This window comes from Mus caroli, unplaced genomic scaffold (genome assembly GCF_978045245.1).
Source record: "Mus caroli unplaced genomic scaffold, Mus_caroli_1 scaffold_4, whole genome shotgun sequence".
Classification (NCBI taxonomy): domain Eukaryota; kingdom Metazoa; phylum Chordata; class Mammalia; order Rodentia; family Muridae; genus Mus; species Mus caroli.
The window spans coordinates 68,017,198-68,033,208 of NW_028227259.1; the positions used below are offsets into that span (position 1 = coordinate 68,017,198).

At 44.3% G+C, this 16,011-nt stretch overlaps 2 pseudogenes across 1 annotated transcript in view; both read right to left on the reverse strand.

Moving 5' to 3' along the window:
- LOC147005152 (uncharacterized) overlaps positions 1 to 16,011 on the reverse strand; it is a 42,262-nt pseudogene that overhangs the window by 19,374 nt on the left and 6,877 nt on the right. The window lies entirely within an intron of this gene.
- Positions 8,309 to 10,362, reverse strand: LOC147005153 (large ribosomal subunit protein eL38 pseudogene; annotated as a pseudogene).

The window sequence follows — 16,011 nt, forward strand, 5'->3', positions numbered from 1 at the left end:
CCAGCAGTTACCTGGCAACAGCCAGGTAGACCTGGCTTACCATACAAAGGGTTACTATAAAAGGGGCTCCTTGCTCTCTTATTCTCTGACTCTCTTCTTTCCCTGACTCCTTTCTCCCTCTTTCCCCTCCTCCTTCTCTTCTCTTCCTCCTCTTCCTTCCTCCTCTCTCTCTCTTTCTCTTTCTCTGTCCATTTCTGCCTCTACTTCTTTCTCAACTTCCCTTCCCATGTCCTACATAAACTCTATTCTACACTATACCCATCTTATGGTTGGTACCTTAGGGGGAAGGGAGGCTTCAGCATAGGCCCGCAGAGGCACTCCCTTCCACCTCACCATATCTTGTTCTACAAGATATGGCCCTCTTTTTGTTGTTGTTGTTATAAAACACACACTTAAGTTGTTGGGAAGCGACTTTATCCAGTAAGCCATCTCACTGCCTCCCCACCCCTATTTGTAAACTACTTAAATAATGCATTTTGCTTGTTTGTTTTGTTTTATTTTTTGTTGTTTTTGTTTTGTTTTGTTTTTTTTTTTTTTTTTTGAGACACAGAGAATAGACAGAGACAGCCTTGTCTGTCCTGGAACTTGCTCTGTAGACCACGTTGACCTCCTGCCTCTGTCTTCCAAGTGCTGCGATTAAAGGTGTGTGCCACCACCATTGGCAAAAAAAAAAAAAAGACTTTGAATACAGGTACCCTGCATGGGTGGATAATGCTTCCCCTAGAAGATATGGTTTATTCAATGAAAACCTTGGTGTTAAGGATGGAATATCTCCCCTATAACTACCTGGTTAGGAAGGCCTCAGAGACTCCTAGAATAACACAGGCTATTGTCATTGCTCTTGGTTGCTGTTACAGGGTTTCTTTTGTTGCAATAAAACACCATGACCATAAGCATTTTGGGGAAGAAAGGGTTTATTTTACTTAAACTTCTACATGAGTCTACAAACAGTCCCAGATCTATCCTTGTTTACATAGTGAGTTTAAAGCTAGAATAGGCTCTATGAAACCCTGTCTCTAACAGAACATAACAAAGCCATGTGGTGGTAGCCCACACATTTGATTCTTACACTTGACAGCCAGAAGCAGGAAGGTCTCTAAGTTGTTCGAGACCAGCCTGGTCCACAGGGTGAACTCAATGACAGCCAGGGCTATGCAGAGAAACCCTGCTTGGAAAAACAAAGCAAAATACAAAACAAAACAACACAACAACAACAACCTCACAAATGGAAAAAAACAAAACCCTACAGTCCCAAACCAGAAGCTTTGGTCCAAAGCATATCAAGTAAAAGCTCTATTTTTTTTTTTTTTTTTGGTTTTTTCGAGACAGGGTTTTTCTGTGTAGTCCTGGCTGTCTTGGAACTCACTCTGTAGACCAGGCTGGCCTCAAACTCAGAAATCCGCCTGCCTCTGCCTCTCAAGTGCTGGGATTAAAGGCGTGCACTACCACGCCTGGCTTTCAAGTAAAAGTTCTTTATGAGCAACCTGATGTCCTAAGTGTTTGATCACTGGGGCCTCCAAAACAGAATGGCACACATCTGTAATCTTAACCATCTTAGCGGGAGGAGGGAAGCAGAGACAGGAGCATTGGCCAGAAGCTCTGGGGCAGCCAATCTGAAGCAAGCACTAAAACAGGAGAGACTCTTTCTCCCTTAACAAGCTGGAAGTTTTCCTCCAATCTCCACATGTAAATCGTAGCACACATAGGCACATTCACAGACACACACTCAATGATAATACAAACAAAACTGAAACAAACGAACGAACAAGCCAAGATTCAAAAGCCAATACTTGCTCTAAAACTTCTCACTTCTACTTCCTCCATCTGTCAATAAAACAAACAGTAGGTAATAATATATAGAAAAATGAGTGGGTAGCTAGGACTGAGACACGGCCTTGTATTGCTTGTTTTTATAAGTTGTTTTTTTTTTAACTTATTTTGAAGATTTTGATTTTATTTTTATTTTACATATATGGTTGCTTTTCCTACATATATGTAAATGTACAATGTGTGTGCAGTGCCCATGCAAACCAGAAGAGGGCATGAGATCACCTAGAACTGGAATTATGGGACAGCCATGTGGGTGCTAATAATCTGGGTCCTGTTGAAGAGCAGCCACTGCTCTTGACCACTGCATCATCATGTCTTCAGCTCCCTCTGGTCACTGTTTAATCAGAACAACAGAGAAACAAAACAAAAGGACAACTTATCAAGACTCTGTCTCAAAATAAGAAGTAACAATAGGGCTGTCAATGTGGTGATATGGCTTAGTAGTACTTGCCTAGTGTCTTAGTCAGGGTTTGTATTCCTGCACAAAACATCATGACCAAGAAGCAAGCTGGGAAGGAAAGGGTTTATTCAGCTTACACTTCCTCACTGCTGTTCATCACCAAAGGATGTCAGGACAGGAACTCACACAAGGCAGGAACTTGAAGGCTTCCCCTGGCTTGCTCAGCTTTTTCTTTCAAGGGTTTTGTTTTTGTTTTTGTTTTTTTGAGACAGGGGTTCTCTGTGTAGCCCTGGCTGTCCTGGAACTCACTCTGTAGACCAGGCTGGTCCCGAACTCAGAAATCCACCTGCCTCTGCCTCCCAAGTGCTGGGATTAAAGGCATGTACCACTGCTTCCTGCTCAGCTTGCTTTCTTATAGAACCCAGGACCACCAGCCCAGGGATGGCACCACTCACAATGGGGTGGGCCCTTCCCCCTTGATCACTAATTGAGAAAATTTACAGCTGGATGTCATGGAGACATTCCTCAAGGGAGGCTCCTTTCTCTGTGATAACTCCACCTTGTGTCAAGCTGACACACAAAACTAGCCAGTATATGAAAGACTGTGGGCTTGCTCAACCCTCAATATTGTGATAAATAAATATGTGCCTAGGTATGCTATAAGGAGGCTTGATTCTTCTCCCCTACTAAAATGTAAAATAATACTAGGGCTGGAGAGATGGCTCAGTGGTTAAGAGTCCTGGCTGCTTTGCCAGGGGTCCTGTGTTTCAATTCCCAGTACCAACATGACAGTTCACAATTGCCTGTAACTCATGTTCTGGGAGTCTGACACCTTCATATATACATGCAGGCAAAATACCAGAGCACATAAAATAAAATAATTTTTTAAAAAAACCGACTGCATTTTTACAGTTGGGTTTTTACTTTTTGTTTTGGGTATTCAACCCAGGGCCTTGTACATGCCACGCAGCTGTGTAGACCTGAGCTAGATTCCCATCCATTCCCAGAGACAGTTCTGGAGGGACCAGGCACACAGCTCACTGGTAGAATGTGTAGATAGCATGTACCTGGTTCAATTTCCAGCACCACCAATTATTTAATATATTTAAAAATCTTAGCCTTGCTGGGTGGTAGTACTACATGGCTTTAATCCCAGCACTTGAGAAGCAGGTAGATCTTTGAGCTGAGGTCAGCCTGGTCTACAGTGTGAGTTCCAAGACAGCCAGGCTACAGAGAGAAGTTCTATCTCAAAATAAACAAACAGATTAGCCTGGCTATGTACTCGTTGTTGTTATTCATCACTGTTATTCCTATAGAAATAGATCAAGAAAATAATGTGGCTTTACATCCTTATTTTTTAGAGGCATCTGACAGATATTAAATGCTAAGAAGGGTGGGTGATCACCTAACTTGTCTTGAAATATAACTCTTTAGCCCTTTATAAAAATCTCTGCAGTTTTACTAATTAAACATTTTCTTAGCCAGGCAGTGCTTTAATGCGCTTTCTTAGCACATGCCTTAACCCCAGCACTTGGGAGGCAGAGGCAGGTAGATCTCTGAGTTTGAGGCCAGCTTGGTCTACAGAGTGAGTTCCAGGACAGCCAGGGCTACACAGAGAAACCCTGTCTCAGAAAACAAAACAAAACAAAACAGACAAAAAAAAAAAAAAAGGGGGCTGGTGAGATGGCTCAGTGGATAAGAGCACCCGACTGCTCTTCCAAAGGTCCAGAGTTCAAATCCCAGCAACCACATGGTGGCTCACAACCATCTTTAACGAGATCTGGCTCCCTCTTCTGGAGTGTCTGAAGACAGCTACAGTGTACTTACATATAATCAATAAATAAATCTTAAAAAAAAAAAAAAAAAAAAACCAAACCATTTTCTCAAATGGTTTACTATGAAAGAGCAAAGAAGAATGCTTATTAAACTTGTAGATAACAATTAGCGATAGACTGATGTATACAGAGTTCTAGGCTGGCTAGGGCTTCATAGTGAGACCCTATCTCAAAAATAAAACTAACTTGTAGATAACAAGATGGTGATTAGAAGGTAATAAGCTGAGTACACATCTAAAGAGGCTGATCAGTGAGTGACTCAATGGATTGGTATGTGCACTTAAAAACAACAAACCCTGCTGCACCAATACTCAATGAGGAGAACCCGATTTACCTGTATTTCAAGTGAAATAAAATTAGAACTTCTTAAATACATGCTCACAATCATCACTTACCATTTAGTATTACTACTATAAGCACTTGCTTATTATTGTGTAAGAGCTACCCAGCAATGATTGGTAGGACCCATTATACCAATTATAACCTAACTGATGCAGGATCAACTACGGTCCTCACACAAAATGCTGTGAGCGGAGGAAAGAGCTCAGTGGTGGAGTGCTTGCTCAGTAGCTGTGTCACGGTTTGAATGTGAACTGTCCTCACAGGCTCATGTATGTGAACACTTGGCCCCAGCTAGCAGCATTAGGTGTGGAACCTTTAGGTAGTAATGCTTAGTTGGCTGATGTGGGTTACTAGTGGGGAGGCCTAAGGATTATGGTCCAGTTGCAGGTCCATTAGAAACTCGATTCCCTGGGCTGGTGAGATGGCTCAGTGGGTAAGAGCACCCGCCTGCTCTTCCGAAGGTCAGGAGTTCAAATCCCAGCAACCACATGGTGGCTCACAACCATCTGGTAACAAGATCTTACATATAATAAATAAATAAATAAATCTTAAAAAAAAAAAAAAAGAAAGCTTGACTAAAAAAAAAAAAAGAAACTCGGTTCCCTGGTCTGCCAGCATGTAATGAGTTGTACTACAAGCTCCAAATATCACGGTTGAGTCACTGTGTACCACACCTTCCCTGCCATGATTGCTCTTTATCCCCTGAATCACGAGCCAAAATACACCTCTTTAGGTTGTTTCTGTCAGGTATTATGTCATGTCACTTAGCATAAAGCCATGGATTTGATTCCAAGAAACACAGGCATACACAAGCAAAGCACACCAAGAGATAAAATAGCATTGTGTTTATTCCCAAACTGCTTCCTTGAACAAAGGAATCCTGGAGACTTTTTTTGGCCAGCCCACACATATTCATACATAGAGGCCTGGGTTACTTAGTTTAAATCAAGAAGGGAAGATGAGAGACATGTTTTTGAGTATGCTCAGCTCAAGGACATAGAGAAGGAATTCAAAACATTAAAAGAGTGGCCCTGAGTGTGTCAGCACTTGCTTAGTTTGCATCCTAAAGGTGGCACTTGATCTGTTTTTTAAGCTTCAGGTAAGGTACAAAAAGGCGCAAGTATTGTTGACACAAAATCCAGCTCTCATCTATCGGGAATAAGAGTTTATTCTGGAGTCAAAAATGAATGATCTTGACCCAGGATTTGGATCTCCCCCAAATAGCATGGTCCACTGTGGAAGCAGTTTCATCAAATTTTTATAACAGAACAAAGAAAGTAATAAATCAAGGCATTTAAACAATGTGTTGGTGGGAACGTGAGAAAGATATAGGTCTCTGATGGCTTGTTTAGTCCCTTGGTGGAGATAGGGTTCTGTCAAGTTCTGTTCAAAAGTTTTTAATCAGCTTAGGGGGATGTTAGGTGTGACGCAGGTGGTGGGCAATGAAAAGCTCCTTGCGGGGGTGCTAAAGACAGCCCAAGTTACATTCTAATTAGGTCCTAGACCTGCAACATTCCAAACTCTCCAGGCACTGAGCCTTTAGTCAGTCAATCAGACTTTGTAGACACAGCTTCTTTTCAGGAATTCTCCCTCACAATAGACAGATTATTTCCCGAGTTGATCTAATCCCCCAGTGAACTGGTCTCTGAAGGAGGTTTTACTTTGTATGCCAATTTAGGTTGTATCTAATGCCCAAGGTGATTATGTTTTATGGCCAGTTTAATTTCTACATCAGGATGCTTTAGAGCTGGTTCCTTTCCGAAAGGACCTTCCATACGGCATTTCAAATGGCCACGCGCTTGAGCTTCCTTTGGGGGAAGCTCTGACTGTGGTTTACAGTGGCGGTGCAGGGCCACTGAGACAGTCTCACTGTGTAACCTTGGCTGGTCTGTTTCTATGTAGATTAGTCTGGCCTCAGATTCACAAGGGATCCACCTGCCTCTGTCTCCCTCTGCTGGGATGAAAGGTGTGCACTATCACACCTGGCTTATTGTTAGGCTCTGAGACAAGCAGCTGTTTGCCCAAGCTTCTCAAGTCAAGTGTTGGGGTTACAAGCAGGAGCTCCCCCCCCCACACACACACACCAGCAGTGTTATACTGTCATAGTCACTTTAGGACAAAATCCTACCCTACTGTACAAATATTTTGTCATATAAAAATCCTTTTTAGTTGTCTTCACCAAAAGTAGTCAGGTGTGGTGGTGCAGTTTCAAACTCAACATTTGGAAGGCAGAAGCAAACAGATCTCTGTGCATTTTGGGCAGCCTGGTCTACACAGCATGTTCCAGGCCAGCCAGAGTCACATGGTGAGGCCCTGTCTCCAAGCAACAAGAGAAAATGTTGTCATAACCTCCTTTGCATTTCTCACTACGTATTGATTTCTCTGTTTTGTTTTATATAGTTTGAAACGATTTTTTTTTTCACCAGGACCATGATTATTGTGTTTGAGCCATGAAGCTTCTATCAAAAGGAATCCTCTCATTACAACACAAGGCAAAGTAGGCCGTTTGCACAACAGTTTTACACATAGACCTGGGCTTGATACAAATGGCATCACCTACAGCTTCTCTAACTTCATCCAGGTAATGAATTAGGCTGGGTTACAGTATTTATTTGGTAGGTTTCAGAACATTCCAAATGTATTTTGATATTGATGAGAACAGAAGATCGACATTGACTGGCAAGGCGATTCTGGGTAAAGGACCCCTAAAGTAAAGTGACTAGTTCCTTTCTTGGCCCAAAACTAACATGCACCGGGCATGGTGGCGCACGCCTTTGATCCCAGCACTTGGGAGGCAGAGGCAGGAGGATTTCTGAGTTTGAGGCCAGCCTGGTCTACAGAGTGAGTTCCAGGACAGCCAGGACTGCACAGAGAAACCCTGTCTCCAAAAACAAAAACAAAAACAAAAACAAAAACCTAACACACCCATAGCCTTTTCCTCCCCAGACACCAGAGATGCTAGAAGTGCCTAAGCCAAAAGTCTCTCTGGTTTCATCACTGCCAGAGGCTAGAGACGCCAGGAACGGGTTTGGTTTTCCCCTATTCCTTTACCCTAAAAGCCCACTCTTCACTGAAAACCACAATGAGGATGTGTCCAAACCATGAAGAATGAAAACTGAACTGCTCATCCCTCCTCCCCACCTACTGAGGCCTAATTAACTCTAGGGTAGTGGGCCTAAATGGCAGTCCTCTTCCAGAGACCTCTGCCCTGCTCTACGGGGTTTCTGCCTTCTTTCTCTCCCTTAAGCCCCATACAATAAGCTCCTTTTCTAAAACTCACCTTTGGTGGTCTGTAGACTTCATTCTTTGAATTCATGAAACAAATACCTGGAAGCCCCTGGCTTAGATTGGCTCCGGTGGCCACCGAGTTTCTGGGGTGCTAGCCTCTCAAGCACAATAGAGCCAAGAAAGACTCTGCTGCTCTCACGGGCACCCCAAAATTCCCTTGTCAATATCCCAAAGAAGTAAGGCTTGCAAATAGGCTTCTTTTATTCCAACCTTAATTACTAATCCCTACTTTCAGGCCTGACTATGCATAATGAAACTGTGCTAGTTTGTCCTCATTGTCCTGATAAAGCATCTGCCAGCAACTTAGAAATAGTTTACTTTGGCTCAGGGTTCAGCCCATCATCTCAGGAAAGGCAGAGCAGTGGGGATGTGAGGTGGCTGCAGCCACATTCCTTCTGCAGTCAGGGAGCAGAGAGAGGTGCTACTGATCTGCTCTGCTTGCTTGCTGGCTCTTTCCTGGGAAAAAGAATGGTTCCACTCACACTCAGGGTGGGGCATCCCTCTTCATTTCAATGTTTTTAGAAATACCCTCATAGAAGCATCCATGGTGTTTCCATGGTGACTCTAAATCTAGTCAAGTTGGAAATAAAGATTAGGTGTCAAAGATTGATCGGTTTGTTTGTTTGTTTGTTTATTTATTTATTTATTTGAGACAGGATCTCACTAGAAGCCTTGGCAAACCTGAAACTCTCTATGTAGACCAGGTTGGCTTTGAACTCACAGAGTATCACCTGCCTTTGCCTTCTGAATGCTGGGATTAAAAGGATAGAATACATAGGTTTGTACAGGTTTTTAAAGATTTATTTTGGTACCTATTTATGTGTATGTGTGAGTGCCCGAGAGCACACATGTGTACCACGTATATGTAGAAGCCCATAGAGTTCAGTGGCAGAATCAGATCCTTTGGAACTAAAGTTTTGGTTGGTGTGAGTCACCATGTGAGTGTTGGGAACCTACTCTCGGTCCTCTGCAAGAGTAGTAAGTGCTCTTAACCATTGAGCCATCTCCCCAGTCCCTAAAAATGCTGAGGTTTTTGTTTTTTGTTTTGTTTTGTTTTTTGACTTTTCAGGGTTTTTAATAGTCACACGCAGAGGTCTGCTTCATTTCAGATCCTTCACTGCCAAACCTGGGGGTAGGGACTGCTTCAGCTTCTCTGCTTGTCTGTGATAACCAGGGTGTAAAGGTACCTGCTGCAGCGAACCTTGAACTTCACATTATCCTCGTTCTTCTTGATCTTGAGAGACTTGGCATCCTTCCGCTGGGCTGTCAGCAGAAAGTCCTTGATCTCCTGAATTTTCCGAGGCATGGCGACGCGGGCTCGGCTCTGGCGTCCGTACCCGTGCTCCCTGCGCCCTCCCCGGCTGCGGATCGCCCCAAATGCTGAGTTTTAAACTGAAAGAACCTAGTGGGGAAACCCCCACCCAACTCAACATCAGCAGCCTGAGGTCAGAGGGGTGGGAGATAGGGAAGCGATGGGCCTGCCCGGGCATGTCCTGGTCTGTTCTGCTATGTTCTCAGCCCCAGGTTTCAAAGCTCACAAACAACTCTTTGGGCTATTTGACATACATGAATCACAGGTCTCAAGTTTTATTTCCTTTCAAAACTAAGTGTCTATGTGCAGATGAATACAGGTGCCCTTGAAGGTCAGAGGTGTCCGTTTCCCCTGGAGCTGGAGGCAGTTGTAACCCAATATATGCGAGGGCAGGAAGTACTTATAACTTGCTAAGTCATCTTTCCCTACACAGGTTTTAAAATGGCTCTGAAAGGGTTAAAGAGGTTATAAGGTTCTGAAGAAGTATTAAAAAAGTATAGCAAAGTAAAAACAAAATTTGAGGCTTTTGGGCCCAGGCTTGGGAGTGTAGCCTTTGTGGCTTAGTGCTCCAGGTACTGGTCATAAAACAGATAGCGACATTCCTCCACCTACCCGCTTCCTGGGTTCAATTCAAAGAATGGCACCCTGACCATTACTGGAACCTGCAATGCAAATGTGCTATCTTTAGGGGCTCTTAGATTGTTAGGGGCTCTTAGAAACTGTCTTGAGAGATAACCTGACACTTGTGACTTTATACTTCCTTGTGACTCTTAACTGGTATTTTTGGTATTTTCCAACAACGCCCTCCCCACCTCCATGAATTGTGGTTTCTTCCTTTAAATACCCCCTTACTCAGCTACTCAGGGCGCCATAGTCCTCTACCCCTGCGTGGTGTATGACCATGGGCCCGAGAATGCTCTCGAATAAAAATCCTCTTGCAGTTGCAGCAAGATCGTTTCTTGTGGGTGATTTTGGGGTGACGCCTCTCCTGAGTCAGAACGTGAGGGAGTCCTCACGTTGTGGGTCTTTCATTTGGTGCATTGGCCGGGAAACGCGACCACCCCTCACACCCAAGAACCGACTTGGAGGTATGGGGATCCCCTCTTGTGTGTGTGCCGGCCGGTGTCTCTGTTTTGAGTGTCTGTTTTCTGAAACGAACATTGGAACATGTGCTTGTTGTGTTGGGTTGTTTGTGTCTTGTCCTATGTTTCTGAAGCATGGCGAAATCTGAGTTCGGATCCATCTGAGTTTATTGAATTTGTGTCTTGGTTTTCGGGTTGCGAGATCGTGGGTTCGAGTCCCACCTCGTGCCTTGGTTTTACACCTGGCAGAGTGAGGAACAAGTGTGCTTCTCTGGTTTTGGTCATCTAGGTAGAAATGGATGCTGGTGTTTGTAGATGATGGGGTCTGAAATGCGCGCGCGGTCGGTATTTGCAGCTGTCCTTTTGGGCCGTAAGGACCGGAGGACTGTGGTCGGCAGACGTGCTAGGAGGACCACAGGCTGTGGCCCTGGGGGACGCCCTGGGAGGTAAGGAGAGCCAGGGACGCCTGGCCGTCTCCGGATCGGTCAGAGGGACCGAGTTCTGTTGAAGCGGAAGCTTCCCCCTCCAAAATCGTCTAATTCTTTTAACTGCTTGTGGAGGACAAAAAAGGGTAGAATGTGTCTGGATCTGTTGGTTTCTGTTTTATGTGTTTTTGTGTATGTGTTTAGAGCTATGTAAAAATCTAGAAAAACAAAGGTAATTCTCATAGGTGCTTTATACCCTGACTAGAGATAGTTTACGCCTGAGATGTGAGAGAATGGGTTTTGAGAAAAGCAGTACTCTCCGACTATCTGGGGATAATTTGGTAAAAAAATAAAATAAACAGTTTTAATTGGTCTTTGGAGCCCTGCACCTGTAGTTAGGAATCTAGTGTGGCTAGAGAAGCCCTGCTAGGAGCTGATTATAAACGCTGCTCTTATAGGGACCAGCAGCTTCTCAAGTTCTACAAAAATCTCTGTGCTTGTGATAATTAGATTCATCAGATGACAAGGTGCTCCTCTCTTGAAATTACAGCTAGAAAAATTAAAAATTTTGTTTGGTTTAAATGAGCAAATGTATGCGGCCATTTCATTTTTGTTTCTAAATAGTTTCAAAAGTATAAATATGTTTTATATGTCTTGGTTATAGATTAGTGGCTCATAAGTTATTAGTTATGATTAAAAATTTGTAACATTGGTAACAAAAAGTTGACTTAAAACTGGTAACTCTGGGTTAGAGTAATTTAGAACTACAACATGCAGCATGAGACAATCCATGGGAACAGGTCTCTAAAGATACGCCTAAATTGAGTAATATTCTATGTAATTCTTATCCTAGAAATCCGATTTATAAAAGATAAGATTTAGGGTAGTGTCTTTTTGAAATATTGGCGGCTACACCTTCTTGTGTTTGTGTGCAGGAACAGGCAGCCAAAATTTATAGCAAGTAATGTTTTTGGAGTTCATTTTTAAAGAAAAAATAGATTGTTTTCACTGTTAAAATTGGGTTTTGCGTCTCAAAATTGTGGTTGTACTCTTATGTTACAAGAGAAATTAAAGGTTTCTCCCAAATCGCAGCCACCAGCCAATTCGGCTCCTCCAAAATCTATGAAGCCTTCTGAGTGGCCTAGTCCACAACCTTCCCCTTATCCACAGCCTCAACCCCAGCTGCCGAGGGAACCCTAAACCCCTCGGGGTGTCGAGAGGCGGACCGCTGAGGGTACATGGAACTGCAGAGCACAGAGTCCGGGCGGACTCTGGTGGACCCGCCCAAACTTTAAACCCTTCAGTACTGGTCATTTTCCTCTGTTGGTATTTATAACTGAAAAACTAACCACCCCCTTTCTCAGGATCCCCAACGCCTCACAGGGTTGGTAGAGTTCCTTATGTTTTCTCATCAGCCTACTTGAGATGATTATCAACAGCTGTTGCAGATGCTCTTAACAACCGAAGAGCGAGAGAGAATTCTGTTAGAAGCTAGAAAAATGGCCCGGAAGCCAACAGCGGTCTACACAGCTACAAAATGAGATCAACATGGGATTCCTTTTGACTCGCCCCAGTTGCGACTGCAACATGGCTGAAGGTAAGGAGAGCTTGAAAATCTAACGCCAGGCTCTGGTCTCCAAGGTGCCTCAAGATGGGCCCACTAATTTGGCTAAGGTAAGAGGTAATGCAGGGGCCGATCGAACCTCCCTCAATGTTCCTTGAAAGACTTATGGAAGCCTTCAGGCAGTTCACTCCCTTTAATCTTACTTCGGAAGCCCAGAAGGCCTCAGTGGCCTGGCTGGCCTTCATAAGGCAGTTGGCCCCCCGATATCAGAAAGAAGCTTCAGAGAAAAGAGGGAGACAGTTAGGCGATCTAGTGAAAGAGGCAGAGAAAGTGTGTGTGTGAGAGAGAGAGAGGCGGGAGGCAGAAGAAAGAAAAAACAGGAGGGATCGTAGACAAGAGAGAAATTTGACTAGAATCTTGGCCACAGTGATAGGAGAGAAAGAAAAAGACAGGATCTAGACAGGAAACCTGGGCAACTGAAGACCGAGCCTCAGCTAAAAAGGCTCAGCTGTGTCAAACTGAAGTTACTTATTTGAGAGACACCCTTCGAGACGGGAAGTAGTGGCTAACTACACCAAGGCAAGTAAGAAAATTCTTGGGTACTGCTGGCTTCTACAGACTCTAGACACCTGGGTTGGCGACCTTAGCTGCCTTGTTGTACCCCCTAACCAAGAAAGGGGAGATGTTTTGTGGATCCCGGATTGCCAGAAAGCCTTTAAAAAATTAAAAAGGCCCTCTTGATGGCCAGCCTTTGCCTGACCTAACCAAGCCTTTCACTCTTTATGTGGAAGAGAGATCAGGGGTCGCCAGAGGAGTTCTTGCTCAGACTTTGGGACTTTGAAAAAGGCCAGTGGCTTACCTAACCAAGAAGTTACACCCTGTTGCCAGCGGGTGGTTTTCTTGCCTGTAAGCTATTACTGCCATAATCTGCTTGTCAAGGATGCTGATAAGCTCACTCTGGGACAGCAACTAGCTGTAATGGCATCCCACGCTCTTGAAAGCATTATCTGAAAGCCCCCTGACTGATGGATGACTACCAACGCTCCTGTGACACATCAGAACTTTTTGTTGACTGAACGAGTGACCTTCGCTTCATTCCACCTGCTTTCCCACTGTGTGAGACTGCACCTACTCACCACTGCGCTGAAATGATCTGAAGGATCAGATCAGCCTTGGCCTGAGGGTTCCAGCTGGTACACTGATGACAGCAGCCTCAAGGTTAAAGGTAAGCAGAAGGCGGGGACAGCAGTATGGTGGTGGACAAAAAGCAAGTGATCTAGGCCAGCAGCCTCCCTGAAGGGACATCGGCCCAGAAAGCTGAACTTGTGACTTTGAGACAAGGTCCATAAATGGCAAAAGGAAAGTCAACAATGACAGCAGGTATGCTTTTGCCACTGTACGGAGCAATATACAGACAAAGAGGGCTGTTGACATCTGCAGAGAAAAACCTAAGATGCTATGGCTAAAAAAAAAATCAGATGGCAGATCTAACCACCAAACAGGTGGCCCAAGGAGCAATAATCCTGGCAGTCAAGGAGCCTAAAGATTATTATGACATCAGAGAGACCAGCTTTAGATACACCCCTGAGCACTATCAAGTTTGGACAGTATTTGACCCACCTGGGGGCCAAGAAATTCAAAGGTGTGGTTAGGTCCTTTGACTACTATGTTACAGGACTCTCTGACTTGGCAGAAGAAATAGCCAAAAGCTGCAAGGCCTGTGCTATGACAAGGTAGAATTTACAGAAATTAAGCCAGCTAGATATTGCAACAAGTACTTGTTAGTGTTTTTAGACACCGTTTCAAGATGGATAGAAGCTTTTCCTACCAGGACTGAAGATCCTAAAAGAAATCTTCCCAAGGTAATGGACCTGCCTTTGTTGCCCAGGTAAATCAGGGACTGGCCAAGATATTAGAGATTAGTTAAAAGTTACATTGTGCATGCAGGCCCCAAAGCTCAGGACAGGTAGAGAGAATAAATAGAACCATTAAGAGACCCTTACCAAATTGACAGCGGAGACTGGCACTAATGATTGGATAGCTCTCCTACCCTTTGCTCTTCAGGGTTAAAAACACCCCTGGACAGTTTAGACTGACCCCCTTATGAATTACTCTACAGGGGGCCCCCTCCACTGGTAAAAATAGCCTCTGTACATAGTGCTGACATGCTGCTTTCCCAGCCTTTGTTCTCTAGGCTCAAGGTGCTCCAGTGAGTGAGACAGCGAGCAAAAAAGCAGCTCCAGAAGGCCTGCTCCAGAAGACCTGCTAGACATCTCCACGCAGAAAACCTTGAGACTCGGGTGGAAAGGCCCTTATCTTGTACTCTTGACCACCCTACTATCTACCTTTATGAGACCCCTTTTGATTTTGCTTCTGCTTTTAATTATAGGTCCATGTGTGTTAAATAGGCAAGTCACCTTTATTAAAACAAGAATTAATGCAGTGTGGCTTTTAGTTTTGAGATAACAGTACCATGCCCTAAAGGATCAACTATGTCAGGGAGAAGATAGTGTCTAGTTCTAAGATTAGAACTATTAACTAGAAGAAGTGGGGAATGAAGAAGTATTAAAAAAGTATAGCAAAGTAAAAACAAAATTTGAGGCTTTTGGGCCCAGGCTTGGGAGTGTAGCCTTTGTGGCTTAGTGCTCCAGGTACTGGTCATAAAACAGATAGCGACATTCCTCCACCTACCCGCTTCCTGGGTTCAATTCAAAGAATGGCACCCTGACCATTACTGGAACCTGCAATGCAAATGTGCTATCTTTAGGGGCTCTTAGATTGTTAGGGGCTCTTAGAAACTGTCTTGAGAGATAACCTGACACTTGTGACTTTATACTTCCTTGTGACTCTTAACTGGTATTTTTGGTATTTTCCAACAACGCCCTCCCCACCTCCATGAATTGTGGTTTCTTCCTTTAAATACCCCCTTACTCAGCTACTCAGGGCGCCATAGTCCTCTACCCCTGCGTGGTGTATGACCATGGGCCCGAGAATGCTCTCGAATAAAAATCCTCTTGCAGTTGCAGCAAGATCGTTTCTTGTGGGTGATTTTGGGGTGACGCCTCTCCTGAGTCAGAACGTGAGGGAGTCCTCACGTTGTGGGTCTTTCAGTTCAAAAATTCTAAAGACTAAAGACAAGAGCAGATAAGGATGCAGAGAGAGGCACTGCAGGTGATTGGATATTTTCTTCATAGTTAAGCCATTTCCTCCTGTTGTGATATGACCACCAGAAAACCTTGGCCTGCAGTCCTTCCATCAAAGCAACAGAGCGAAAAAGCTCAACAGTTAAATCTGTGTTGATAGAGAACGGGGAGGAGGTTCATGATGCCTTCGTTTAAAACTTCTGCCATGCCAGGTGTGGTGGCGCATGCCTTTAATCCCGGCACTTGGGAGGCAGAGGTAGGCGGATTTCTGAGTTCGAGGCCAGCCTGGTCTACAAAGTGAGTTCCAGGACAGCCCAGGGCTATACAGAGAAATCCTGTCTCGAAAAACCAAAAAAAAAAAAAAAAAAAAAAAGACTTCTGCCACTATGCCCACCCCAGGTATACTAATTCTGAGCTAGCTAGGGTCTTGATGGGGGGTGTCACAGGATAATAGGAGGGATGAGACTTTTTGGTAATGCAGTCACCTATGTTCCTGTAAGTGACCTCAATAAACTGATGAGGTAATCAAGATGGACTTGGATGGAACCCTTTCTTTCAGCACCTCTTTTTTTTTTTTTTTTTTTAACAGTACAGAATAGAGTTTATTTAGGGCATGGGAAGAGGAGTTAGGAGGGTAGTAGGGGCAGAGAAAGGCAGAGAGAGAGAGTAAAGAAGTAGAGACCAGCCATGACCACATGGAGGGAGGGGAGACAGTGGGGGGGAGAGGGGGGGGAAGGGAGTGGAAAGAGAGGGGGGGCAAGAGGCAAGAGAGAGAGAGAGCAAGAGCAGT